The sequence below is a fragment of the Caretta caretta genome, chromosome 4, assembly GCF_965140235.1.
Source record: "Caretta caretta isolate rCarCar2 chromosome 4, rCarCar1.hap1, whole genome shotgun sequence".
Taxonomy (NCBI): domain Eukaryota; kingdom Metazoa; phylum Chordata; order Testudines; family Cheloniidae; genus Caretta; species Caretta caretta.
The window spans coordinates 11,450,917-11,465,087 of NC_134209.1; positions in this window are offsets into that span (position 1 = coordinate 11,450,917).

The window sequence follows — 14,171 nt, forward strand, 5'->3', positions numbered from 1 at the left end:
ATTCAATAAATAACTTTTATGGTTCAGCTGGTTGCTTCTCTCTAACTCTCTGAACTTTATTCTTATGTGTCTTTAGCTTCCCCATTTACTCTGCAGCAACGATTCTTTTACCTAAGCTAAAGATCCCTGTAGCGCCCAAAAATACTCTGGGGTTTGCTCATGAAGTGGGTTACTGCCAGTATAATTGTGACGTGAAAGTGGGGATAGGTACGTGCTAAACCTGTGACATATAAGGGTGACAGCTTGAAAGTGCTCATTGACCCAGTCCTCTCAGACTTGCTCTGTTAATATGTGTGTGTGTGTGTGTGTGTGTGTGTGTGTGTGTGTTCATCAGATTTGGGGGCTGGTTGACCCCAGCCCTGGGGAACCGAAGTCCTGCAGGGTAGCCCCATTGGGAAGGGACTTGCAGAAGGAAGAAGTAGCGATCCATAGGAAAACACAAGTGACACAAGCAGCACATTGACAGAATTACAGAAGAGTAACCCTAATAAATGAGCGTACCCCAAAGTAACAGGCACGTCTGGTAACACACTGCTTTCTGTCTTCTGTGGAGGCAGCATGGCACAGTGGAGGGATCAGAGAGCTGGTGCTCAGGAAAGACGGGTCCTGTAACCAGAATGAGACTGTGGGGACATCATGTTCACTTTCCCCGTCTGTGCTTTGGCTAGGCTAGAGCTCCCCCATGTTCTTAAGGAGTTTGGAGATCCATGAATCACAAGTGCTATGTCACATGCAGTGGATGGTGTGTCTTGGTGATGGTTTCAATCGTCCCTCTCAAACGGGCCCAGAGACCAGCCATGGGCAGCAGTGTCTTGTTCCTGGGAGCACTCACTCACAGGGTGAGTGAGTGCTTCCCCTCTCCAATGCCAGGATGAGTCCACAAGGAGCCACAGCAGGGCCCATTGCCAGCGTGGCACGAGTGAGATGGGACCACATGTGGCCCAATGCCTGCCGAAGAGCCAGGGTCTGAATGGGCACAAAGAGCTGTCAATGCTTGTGGGGCCCCTCTAGACTCATCTCCCAGGACAGCAGTTGATTGTTACATTTGGGTCTGTTGTGAGGAAGCTGGTGTGGTCATTGCCGATGCAATACCACTCACCATGAGGGCAAGCAGGACTTCTGTATCTCGTTTGTTCAAGATGACACTTTTCACAGACACCCGTGATAAATGAAGGGGGGTGGGGGTAGCTCCCTTTTGTGGCCACCCAGCCAGCCAGTTAGCTATACAATTCCTCGGAGTGGCTGTTCTCTACTTGCTTTACCTGTGAAGAGTTAATAAGCCGACAGGTAAAAGGAAAGGAGTGGGCACCTGACCAAAAGAGCCAATGGGAGGGCTAGACCTTTTTAAAATTGGAAAAAACCCTCCCTTTTGTCTGTGTGTTGTGGTTCTCCGGGGAAGAGGGGAACAGGAAGCAGTTATGTTGCGAGAAGCTTTAAGCCAGATATGGAAAATCATCAGATCATATCTAGAACTACTTTTAACAACCTAAATATGTAAGAAGATCAGGAACGTTTAGAAAGACGTGTTTAGGGTTATTGCTTTTATCTCTTATTGGCTTGTGGATTCCTCCGTGCTAACCCCAGATGCTTTTGTTTTGCTTGTAACCTTTAAGCTGAACCTCAAGAGAGCTATCTTGATGCTTAAATTTGGTAATTGTTTCTTTTAAAATCTAGCAAAAGCCTAAGTTCCAGATGTATTTTCTTTCTTTTTGGTTTTAATAAAATTTACGTTTTTTAAGAACAGGATTGGGTTTTTGTGTCCCCAAAAGGTTTGTGCGTATTTTGCTAAATTAGCTGGTGGCAACAGCTGTTTTCCTTTGGTTTTTTTTTCCAGCTCTTCCCAGGAAGTGGGGAGAAAGGGCTTGAGGGTACCCCACAGGGAGGAACTCCCAAATGTTCCTTCCTGGGTTCTCAAAAGGGTGGTGGGTTTTTTTGCACATGGGTGGTGGCAGCATTTACCCATCCAAGGTCAGAGAGAAGCTGTGACCTTGGGAGGTTAATACCAGGCTGGTGTGGTCAGTATTAATTTTTAAAATCCTTGCGGACCCCCACCTTCTGCACTCGAAGTGCCAGAGTGGGGAATCAGCCTTGACACCACCAAATTCATTACATGTTAAAATGGACTGTGTGAAACCACTATGTGTCCCAGGACCAACACTTCAACAACGATGTACTCCCAGTCCTTGTCAGTGAAGCTCAACAAGCAGTTCACCAAGTGAAGGAAGGAAAAGCCCCAGGTAAAGACGGACTGACAATTGAAATGATAAGAGCTGGAGGCCAAGACCTCTGGGAAACCCTCACTCAGAGGTTTAGCTGTTACTTGGAAATGCAGAAGATACCATCTAGCTGGAAGGAGTCCAACACCATCCTGCTGTACAAGAAGGGCGATCGTGAAGATCTAAGGAACTAGCATCCAATATGCCTGCTCTCACATGTCTACAAGCTGTTCCTCAAAATAATAACAAACTGACTCTCACGGAGTCTGGATGAGCAGCAGCCGAGAGTGCAGGCAGGCTTTCAGAGGAATTTCAGCACAGTGGACCATATTTTCACAATAAGCCAGCTATTGGAATGCTCCAGGGAATACAGATTTCCTTTATGTATTGCCTTCCTCGACTATGAAAAAGCGTTCAACAGCGTAGAGATCAATGCAGAGTTGAAAGCTCTTGCAGAGCAGGGAATCAACACAAACTATATCAAACTATTAAAGGAAGCAAATTCTGATGACACTACAAATCTAACTTTATTTGATACCCTCCCCCCTTCGCATCCCAGTTAAGAAAAGTGTGAAACAAGGAGACACAGTTTCACCGAAACTCTTCACAGCCTGCCTCGAAATGGTAATGAGGCAGATGATTGGAAGGGTGGAATCAACATCAATGGAGAGCAGTGAAACCATCTCAGATTCGTGGACGATATTGTGTTGATCACTGAAAATACTATCAAACTACAGAAAATGCTGCGAGAACTCAACACAAAAAGCAGCCAAGTTGGACTGAAAATTAACCACCCCAAAACAAAATATATGCAGTCTGGAAAAGGCTAAAGCAGTACCCATCTTTAAAAAAGGGAAGAAGGAGGATCCTGGGAACTACAGGCCAGTCAGCCTCACCTCAGTCCCTGGAAAAATCATGGAGCAGGTCCTCAAGGAATCAATTCTGAAGCACTTAGAGGAGAGGAAAGTGATCAGGAACAGTCAGCATGGATTCACCAAAGGCAAGTCATACCTGACTAATCTAATTGCCTTCTATGACGAGATAACTGGCTCTGTGGATGAGGGGAAAGCAGTGGACGTGTTGTTCCTTGACTTTAGCAAAGCTTTTGACATGGTCTCCCACAGTATTCTTGCCAGCAAGTTAAAGAAGTATGGACTGGATGAATGGACTATAAGGTGGACAGAAAGCTGGCTAGATCGTCGGGCTCAGCGGGTAGGGATCAATGGCTCCATGTCTAGTTGGCAGCCGGTATCAAGCGGAGTGCCTCAAGGGTCGGTCCTGGGGCTGGTTTTGTTCAATATCTTCATTAATGATCTGGAGGATGCCATGGATTGCAGGATGTCGTTGTTGAGAGTAAAATGTGATAGACTGGGCATATAGTGAGGCTCACTGACAATTGATGGACTGCAGCTGTCTCTGAGTGGTACCCTCGGGAACTGAAATGACTGCTCGGCTGACCTCCAAAGAGATGGGAAGATTTTGTCATGAAAAGACATGGCCGCACATGGAGAAGGAAGGCCAGGATACGAGAAGAATGGAAGACGTGTTGTGATCAGCATAATCTATATGAGGGCTCAAGGTGATCACGGTGATGTGAAACCTCAGGCCAGTTTAGAAGCTTTGTCTTCCATATGTCTAACTCATTAGTGTGACAGCATATTGTAGGGTACCTTTAGAGCCAGCCCCATGTGCAGATCTCAGTTGGTCCTTTAATCCAACTCTCCAGAGAGTCTTCCCAATGACTTCAGTGAGAGTTGGATCACACCCTTAGCATTTGATTTATCCGCCATTGAAGTCTACAGGATTACATCATTAACTACAACGGACGCAGGACTAGGCCCTTAGTGAAGACAGAACTTAATACGGTGTTGGTTGTAAGCTAGTTCGGCAGCTAGAGAATTACAGCTGTGTTCCTAGCATTCTAACCTGCATTTTTGTTCGGAGGCTTGGCTAATTAGGATTGTGGATTTCATTGGGAAAAAAAAGTCCTGTACTTTCAGCCTAATCAAAATTATGCCCAGCACCTCAAGTGTTAATGTTGACGCATAAGGATGCAGATAATTAACTGCTCTTTCAGGAAAAAAAGAGAATCTTGATCACGTGACACTTGAAACCGGTGCAAGGAATAGGTCTTTGGTCTTTTTAAGGGGCTCTTTTCTTGAGAAAAAATCACAGCCAAGCTACAGGACTTGCAGCACAGAAAGAACTGCTTACATTTATTTGAATCCCAGTTCAATCAGGCCAGTAAAATAATGCTTTTCTTTTGCAATTACATACATGCTTCAGTTATCTTACAACTCCAGACCTCCAGAAAACATACACTGATTCCTAAGACTTGTGTGTATCAATTGTAATGCTTCCAATCAACAGCTCCAAGGGCACAGAATTTGTGGGATTGTCAACATAGGGTCTATAGTACATAACTCATGATAATGTATGTTTTCAGACAGTACAAACAGGAAATGTTAATAAGGGCAAGAGAATAAGATTTCTTTATTAGTTTATCTAAGTACCTGAAATCTTCCCTTTTCACCTCCTTTACAACCCTCCATAACTCTCAATTCACCTGTTTTTTGTTTGTTTTACAGTTCCTTAGTAGGCTCTGTCTCAGTGCAGTAGCTTGGAGGGTGCATTTATCTGTACTGAGCAGCATTTATGTTAGCATAAATCCTTCATCACTTCAGCATACTGAAAATCGCAAGATACCCCATTTAGAGACAGGCTACATTGTTTGCTACCGAGCTGATAAATCAGCAAACCTGCCCTGGTTTTCAATCCATGAACAGTGTTGACCCTAGAGTCATGTGAAGCAAAATGCTGAACTCAGATCCTAAAGCAGAGCCTGCCAAGTGGGGCCTCAATCCCGAGGGCAGCCTCTGGGTGCTACCTGGGGTTGCTTGGAAGGGCTTCATTCCCATGGAAAAAATGGTCTTTGTGTCTTTCATGGACTCTTCACACTTGAAAGGAAGAAGCAGAGCAGATGAAATGATGATACTGGCGTGTGACATGCACCTGTTGAGGTGCTGATATATGGGACCTGAAGAGATTTGTTCAAACAATAACCAGGCCAAACTCAGGGATAGATTTTGGCAGAGGCTGGCCAAAAGCCCAGAAACCCTCCTCTGGTCCAAGAGCTGCAGAAGAGCATTCTGGGCACATGGTCCATGTAGAGCACTTGCCCCTATGCATCTTTTGTGAGCCTCACAGGGATAACCTGCACGGAGCAGAGCCAGGGAGGGGCGGGCTTTGCTGTGGCTCCTCGCAGCCAGAAGACAGGAAAGCCCTGCAGCCAGAGCCATGGCTTGGCTCTAAATCTCTGGTCATTAACAACAGACTAAAGGGGCTGGTTTGAGGTTTAGTGTCACGTTGTGGCACTTCCCTCTGCTCCCCATCATGGGCACACGTGTATAGACTGGGTGGCCTGGGGCAAGCGGGATATATCACCAGCCCTCCAGAAGGTTACTGCCCATGGGGCTCTGCTGCCCGAGCTCACTGGTGTCTCACTTGTTCTGCCTGGTTTGACTAGAAGGGAAGGAGAGTCACTCTCTTCTCTCGCCCCAGTGGCTGGGCTTCTGGGCTCCCTGTCCATCTCACCGGGGAAGGGGAAGAACTGCCAGTGACTCCCACGCCCTTGACCAGTGGGATGAAGAGCTCAGGACCCAGCAGCCAACTCTAGCCTTCCAAACTCTGATTAACTGACCCGTGCTAACAGAAGGTTGATTATATCCCCTGGGGCTGTCCGGACAGAGGCTCCACACTGCAGCACCACTGGACTGGGACTCTGGGCTCTAGCCCTGTGAAGTCCAGAGCCCAGCAGTGGTCACTAATGCAGATGCCCTTCCTCTGCAGCTCTGTACCAGGAGTTCACAGACTACGAGCCAGGGCCCCGCTATTATGGGATAGGCTTGCGAATGTTTTTTTAAAGAAATGAGTCTTTTTACTGGCCTTGTGGTATTTGAGCCTTTTGGGTTCATGTTATCAAGCTTTGCCCTTCAATCATGAAGACTTGGGTTTGTTTGTTTTTTAACGAAAGCTGGTCACAGGATTCCAGGAGCTGGGGCTTTAAGCAACACGCGAGAAATTGAAAGACTCACAATCCAATCTTGAGAGCTGGCAGCACTGCTGTTGATTATCCAAACCTCAGTCTATGAAAAGCTTAGGTGCCCCTCATGGCCTTTGTAAATGTGGTGGTTTGCTGTGTTTTTAACACATTCCTATCTTGCATCCTCAGTGTCTGTAACATACCCTCCTAAATCCCGTTCTTTTTGCCCTAGGTTCCTTCTTCTGGTACTTGGTATCTTCCTTTACTTCTTCTCAGCTTGAAACCTTTTCTCTCAAAGAACTGAAAATGGGTAAGAGCAATAATAAACCTATCCCTCTCCAGCTGAGCTTTCAGAGACTTCTTCACCTCTCCTCAATGGCTCTTTAGCCTCTCCTTTTAAACCTTGTCACTCAAATCACGGGCACATTCACATTGGAGGGGAGGAACTCTTCTTCGACTCCACTAATTGCCTCTGCAGCCAGGATGCTGGGGACAAGAGCTGAGTCAGAGCCAGAGGGAGCTCTGCAGGGAAGACAGACCCAGTGAGGGGCGTGGGAGGGTCACAGATCTGCATCATTGACTGTGATGTCTCATTCTGGTGACACGTGGATTTTGGTGACACATCTCATTCTGGTGACACGGGGACAGACCGGATTTTGTGGCTGGCGCTTGTAAGAATGCCATCGAGTTTTTTTCCAATCTGACCCGTGTTGTTAGGTGTTGTACATGCACTTAGTGAGAGACAGTCACTACCTTAAAGGATTTATAATCTGAACAGACAAGGCAGACATAGGGGGAAGAGAGACAGAGGTCCAGGGAGAGGAAGTGATTATTTCGGGGCAGGTTTCTGGCCTGTATCATACAGGAGGTCAGAGTAGATGATCACAGTGGTCCCTGCTGTCCTTGGAATCTGTGACCTTGCACAAGGTTATGCAGCAGGTCAGTAACAGAACAAAGAAGTCTAGACTCCCGGTCTCACACCCTATCCATGGAACCACACTGCCAACTCAGCGCAAAGATCAGCTTGACAATCAGCTGCTACTCAGCTGCCAGTAACTTTTTAATAAATCATTTTAATTATTGTATAGTTCTGCTTAAATTGTCCCTTCCCAGTGGGTCCTTTTGGACCAAAGATGCCGTGGTTTTATGAGCAGTTAAGGTGCCAATTGAGTAGTTCCATTAAAACCATACCATGTGTAGATTGGTCCTTCTGAGAGGTCAGTGGAAGTGCAGGAGAAACTTGTATTGATTTTGTTGAGCCCCCAGCTGCAAAGGATACAGGATACAAAAAATGTGTCTGTGATCTCCTAAACTCCCACATCTTGCCATGTTAAGAAATAGGTGCTAATGAGCAATAATGGAAAGGTTAATGATGTACACATAACTCCTCCGCGGGAGAGGGTATTATCCGTGAGACTCATGAAGGTTACGAGACACTAAAACAATTGGAGGCTAAGAGGGAGCCAGGAAGAAAAGCAATGCGATTTTCCCTGCATAGGATTTTCTGAATGGAACATTCAGCAAATTTCAGTGGTCAGAAATCTACCTCCCGTAGAGCTGTCAAACGTCATGCCCCTTTGCGCTCAACTGCTGTCAACGACGTTTGTCTCTGATCATGTGCAAAGACAGGCCCTTAGCACTTCCTAACAGGACTGGGTGGAAGGTTCAAGGAAGCGGTGTCACGTGGGAGCCAATGAACCCCCGGGCTGAAAATGGAAGAGTATGCTGCAGGGAATAGGGGGGTTCACAAAAATAGTGTGTTCAGGCTCCTAACTTCCACTGAGATCAATGGGCATTAGGACCCTAAACCCCTTTGAGAATCTGGGTCACAGTTCCTGCCCCACAGCGATTGCAGCCTTCCTTACACAAGTGCAGCAAACAGCAGAGCAGACCAGGGAAGGAAGGGAGATGTGATGGTTTCCACAGCTGATGAGTACGTGGAGATTTTCAAAGGTGCTCAGTATTAGCCTAGCTCAAGGCTCCCATTGATGTCAGGGGGAGCAGAGTAAGGCCCCTTGGAAGCCCTAGCCTTGTGCTTTGTTTGCATACTGAGCTTGTTAGCTCTTTTTCTTTCAGGCTAAGATGAGGGGAAAGCAGGTGTTGAGGACTCTGGAGAGGCACAAGAGGGGAGGCCGAAGAGGGATTTGAGGGAGGTATCGCAGTGTATTGGGAGAGCCAGGTTGGTCCAGCTATAGAGGGCAGTGTGGGGATGAAGGTGACAGAGAGAACTCCAAGGCAGAAGAGTGGGCAAGGTGCGGGAAGGGGAGCAGGTACAGGCAGGCTCCACAGGGCAGGCAGGGGCAGTGCTGTGCGGTGCTCTGAAGATGAGAACAAGGAGACTGAACTTGCTGCAGAAATAAACTGAGTGCACAAAGGGATTCCACATCCCCCCTCTTTCTAGCTAACTCTCTTCCCTAGCTCTCTGTGCATGTCCAGTGCCATCGTGCCAGCAGTGACTCATGGTCCCCGAGGTAGGAAAGCCCCTGGTTTTGCTGCAGTGTGCTGGATGGACTCGGAGAGAGGAGGGGGGATGATGGGCTGGAGGGGGGCTGAGATGAAGAAGAACAGTGACGTGATCCGGGTTCACATCACTGGGAGCAGAGAGGGCAGGGAGGGTGTTAGAAACATCCCAGAGGGTGGAGAGACCTGCGCTGGTGAGAAGGCTGGTGTGGGTGGAAAAGGAAAAGGAGGAGCCAATGATAGCCCCACAGTGAGCGCTTGGGTTGGTAGGGAGAAGAGGGTTGGAGGACGGCTGAGGACATTGAGGAGAGGGGCTGCAGAGAGAGGAAGAGCTGGGAGCTGGCATAGGGCAGAGAGGTGGATCAGCGAGGGGGACGTGGGTGAGGTTACCCAGCAGGTGATGGAGCAAGGGCAGAACCATGCTGGACAGCTACAAGAAAGGGGAGAGGAGCGTGCAGCTGCTCTGAGGAGAGACCAATCAACAAGGGGTGGTGAAACTCAGGGCCACAGGCAGAGCAGGACACAGCACACAGGTCCTGAGAGGAAAGGGTGGGCAGATCTGCACTGACCCAGCCCCCCATGTCCACTGTGCAATCTCAGTCCACCAGTGACTGCGTGGAGCTGGGGTCACGACACCTGGCTGCGGTCAGGGTGCTGCACGTCTTTGTGTCTGCTGGGTCTCCAGGTCCCTTGCTGGCACACCAAGAACATTGATTGCTGCTTGGGGCGTCTGCCAGCACTCCGCGAGCTCCCCGGTGAGCCGGGGGAGAGCGCTGTTCTGAGGAGTCATGGGACACATGCACCTCCCTCTCTCCAGAGCCAGGTGGGGTCCCCACCCCCGTTCCTCCGCTGAGTATTCTCCTCGTGCTCTGGCATCATCCAGATCACCCCTGACAAGCCCGGCCACCCCTGTGTTCAGTGTGTGCGGGCACGCTGCATGCTGGCCAGCTCCTGGACAAGCAACACAACCCCACTGGGCAGCACTGCTTCCGCTGGGCCCTGCTCCACGCGCTCCCTGGGCTCCGGCAGTGACCGGGCAGCTTCTGGATCGGCTGTGTGCGATTCAGCGCGGGTGACAGGAGGCTGCTCTGCACACTGAGCTAACCTTGCCCCCGCAGGGCTGGAGTGCAATTAGCTCTGCCGGGACATTGCAGCCTTGTAATGGTGGAATTGATTAAATGACTGTGCGGCCTCAATTACTGCCTACCCTGGCTGTGGCTTTGAGGTCACCGACCCTCCTTTTGAGTCATGCTATTTCCTGCCCTCTCCCTTTGCTGCTTGGAGAATTATGAAGGGCTATTAAGCTGCTGACCCTTTCCTTCTTTTTCCGGTCTCTGATGTTTCAGCCCAGGGGTGGGCTAAGCAGTCACTGCTGAGGACACAGCCTCAGGGGACAGAGCAGGAAATGTTGCACGCTCTCCTTGGGTTTATTCGCCGAGTCTGCCGGGCATGGACTTTGGTGCAATCAGAAATCATGAAAGGAGAAAGCAGAAGTCCTTTTGTTTCGAAGAAGGCACTTGTGGGCTGTATCATAATAACAGCAACTAGCGCTCAGCTTCGGCAGATCGCAACGTGCTGTCTGAAGAAGGGTTGGTGTCATTATTCCCATTTACAGATGGGGAAACCGAAGCACAGGGTGGTGAAGTGACTTATTCAGGGTCACCCAGCAGGGCCAGAGTCGGGAACGGAGTCCAGGTCTACCAAGTCCCAGCCTAGTGTTCCACCCACTAGACCACACTGCTCTGGAGAGAAGCCTCCGGACAGAGGTATGAAAACCTACTCTGACAGCTGTTGAACTCTCCAACGGGCCAGCCCCTGCCGTGCAACTCCACTGGCCAATCGGCAGCTGCAAAGGCTTGGCCCTCTCCAGGGCCGGGCAGCGTCATGGACAGCCTGGCTCTTGTTGGAGGTGGCGTGCAGCCATGCTGCTGGAGAGGGGCTCAGGAAGACAGCCTCTGCAGGCTACCTGCTGTGTGTGGGAACGTCCTGCAGCCCCCTCCCAATGGTCCCCGGCAAATCCAACCATCTCCGTACGTTGCTGGGGGCGAGAGGCATGGCCTTGCCTCTGCACTGCCCATCCTCACCCCCGGTGGAGTAAGCAGCACCTCCGGGGCGCAGGAAGGCCGCAACCCCTGTGCCTCCCGGAGTACGAAGCTTGTGATGTGGCTGGCTCTTATGTAGAAGGGGCACGTCATGGGGAAGGGCCTTGCCTCCCTCCATGCCCTGCCCCAGTGCACCCACTCAGAGACAGTGCGCGAGCTGCCCCATGCTGGGAGGAAAAAGCATTCTGACTCACGTGCAGAGCAATTCCTCTCGGTACCCCGCTCTCCCATGGCCCCACAGCTCAACTGCAGCCCCGTCCCCCTTCACCAGGGGCTGGCTTCTCCCCTCCACCATGAATTGGGACCACCGGGCTCTGGCACATCTTTGGGGGCAAATCATTCCTCCCAGATATTTCTCTCTCCCTATGCCCACGCAGTACCACCCTGGGGTGCACTCCCTCCCTGGGCCCCACAGCTGTGGTTCCCACCCCAGGTGCAGACTCCAAGCTCCTGCCGTTCAAGATATCAGTGAAACGCCCTGGTTTCCCACTGCCTACTGGACCAGGCAGAGCTGCAGGGAGTGCAGAGTGGGGAGCTGAAGTCAATTCATTTGAACATTCAGTCCAGGCCTTGTAGGAACCTTTCTGCTGTGTCCACCCAGCTGTAGCCCCCCACTTACAAAGGGCCTGGTCCAAAGCTAAGGGAAGTCAATGGGAGCTTCAGCTGAGGCAGGATTTGGTGTGTTCCACAACGTTCCCATCTGTTTCCAGTCTACACGGAGTGTGGCTCAGGCCCAGAGAGGGAGCTGATGCCTGGGAACCCAAGACACCCCTGCAAGAGGGACCCAAAATTGTCAGCTGTTTGGGCGGGGACCATCTTTTTCTTTTGCATTTGTGGAGCACCTGGAACAGTGGAGTGCTGGGCTGGGGCTCCTAGGCGCTACTGCAATACAAATTATGATTAATAATAGTCACTATAATGTCTGTCCCAGACCCGTAAAACCCTGTGGGAGGACAACATCCTGCCTCACAGCAAAACATGTAAAAGCTTTAAGGGAGACAGACCTGCAACACTGTGAAATGTATCATCATCGGACCCAAGCCAATCCCACTGGCAGCCTTTTGGTTTTCCCCGGCCACTACTCTCCCTCCTCGTCTCCTAGGTGGGGCAGTAGGCAGCTCCTTTCCAAGAGACAGTTCCTCTGAGCCAATGAATTTTCATATTGGTGCAGAAGGAAAAACCCCCATTCTGTGATGCTCTCCCAGACGGTCAGTAACAGCTAACGGGCAGGGGTCGATTCCATTACCATGGGAGAATAAACCAGCACCTCCGGCCTGAGGCTGACCTTGATACCCAGTGGTGGGGGAGAGAGCACAGTTTAAGTTCATTGTCTTTTCAAATGGGATTTTTCACTTTTTAATTTTATTTACACAGCACATGTGAAAAATAAATCGGGGGGGTTGGGGGGGAGAACACGTGCAAAGCTCTTGCCCCAGCCTTGACTTTCCCCTGGGGAGATGAATGAGCTCTCCACATAGGAGGATTTTCCATTTTAGACCAATAAACCTTCTCAAATGAGGCCCTTCTTGGCCAGTGCCACATTTTAGCCCATAGGCCAGTCTGCTGCAGAAACTAAGCCAAACTCCTGCTCTGGGTAACTGCTGATGTCAATGTATCTCCACCCCGGCTGAATTTGGCTCTGCATTTAGCCACTGTGGGTAACATTTTCAAAGACACCAAAGTGCCTTAGGAGCCTGAGCTCCATGGGACTTCAGCCCGGTCTACATCCAGAAATGATACCGCTTTCATTAGAACGGTGCAGGTAAAGTGGAATAGCCCCCTAGTTTGGGCACACACCAATATAAATGAACTTGAATCAGTATCGTCAATTCCTGTATGGGAAAGGCTATCAGCTACACGGGTATGAGACAACTAACCTGTAAACCGGCAGCCACACTAGGGGTTGAACAAAAATCAAACCTCTAACCCAAACGGTTCTAGTGTTTACACATCTGTGCACAGACCAGGCCTTAGGCTTTTAAGTCACTTAAGTGTTTTTGTACACGTCTGTCATTACAAACTGCAGGCCTGCTTCTGTCCCCATAGAAGCCAATGGCAAAGTTCCAATGGGAACAAGAAAAAGCCCAAAGTAGATGCTTAAGCATGTGCAAGCAACCGAGTTTTGTCTAAAAGCAGATTGTTTGTCCCTCGCAAAATCTGCCATCCAAATTGGGGGGAAAGGAAACAGATGAACTCTCGGTGAGTTCATTCAAGAGTGGAGTGCTTGGCTTGTTTCACCCACGTAATTGTTACTGGGGCATTGAGTGACAGAATGTAATGCTAAAAGACAAAACCACAATATTACTTGTGGGTGAACACATCTGACAAAGCAATCACTCTATATTTGACCTCTCAGTCCTCACCTTCAAAAGAAACCAGCACAACACCTTCAAAAGACAAGCCTGGGACTGTAAATTCATAACCTTGCTAGCCACAAAAAATCATGTTCCAGTTACAACTTAAAGTTGTGCTGATTTGACAAATGCTTTATTGAAAACTATTTATCTAGCATCTGTGTAATTCACAGTCGTTCACATAAATGCATGGGATTTTTTTCTCCCACCCACTTAACTTACTTGACTTTGAGAACATTACCAGATTTGCCATTCTGTAAAAAATGTGACAGAGGATGATGCTTCTAAATCTTAAATGTAACCTGCTGTATGATAAAGCTGAGACAACTAATAAAAGGCAGGAAATGATGGAGTCAGACTCTTTGGTGTCTTACATTAGCTAACTTCTAACATCTCGTGCAGAGGATAGATTACATACCACGGTTAATAGTTTATCATTTCATATGGGAGTTCCTTCAGAACTCTTGGGTGACACCAGCTGGTTCTGGTGACTTATTACTCTTTAGTTTATCAATTTGTTCCAAAACCTGCTCTATTGACATCTCGGTCTGGGACAGTTCCTCAAATTTGTCACCCAAAAAGAATAGCTCTGATGTGGGTATTTCCCCCACATCCTCTGCAGTGAAGACCAATGCAAAGAATTTATTTAGCTCTGCAATGACCTTCTCTTCCTTGACTAAGTCTTTATCACTTTTGCAGTCTAGGGCCCCACTGGGTTTTGTGGCAGGCTTCCTGCTTCTGATGTACTTCACTTTTTTTTTTACTGTTAGATTTTGCTTCGCAAATTCTTTCTTGGCCCTGCTTCACGATACTTTTACCTTTTAGTTGCCGGAGTTTGTGCTCCTTCCTGTTTTTCTCATTAGGAATTGACTTCCAATTTTAAAAGATGCCTTTTTGTGTTGAACAACCTCCCTTCCTCTGTGCTTTAGCCACAGGGGCATTCTTTTGGTTCTTCAGCTGTGTTTTTGATTTGGGATATACATTTAGTCTGAGCCTC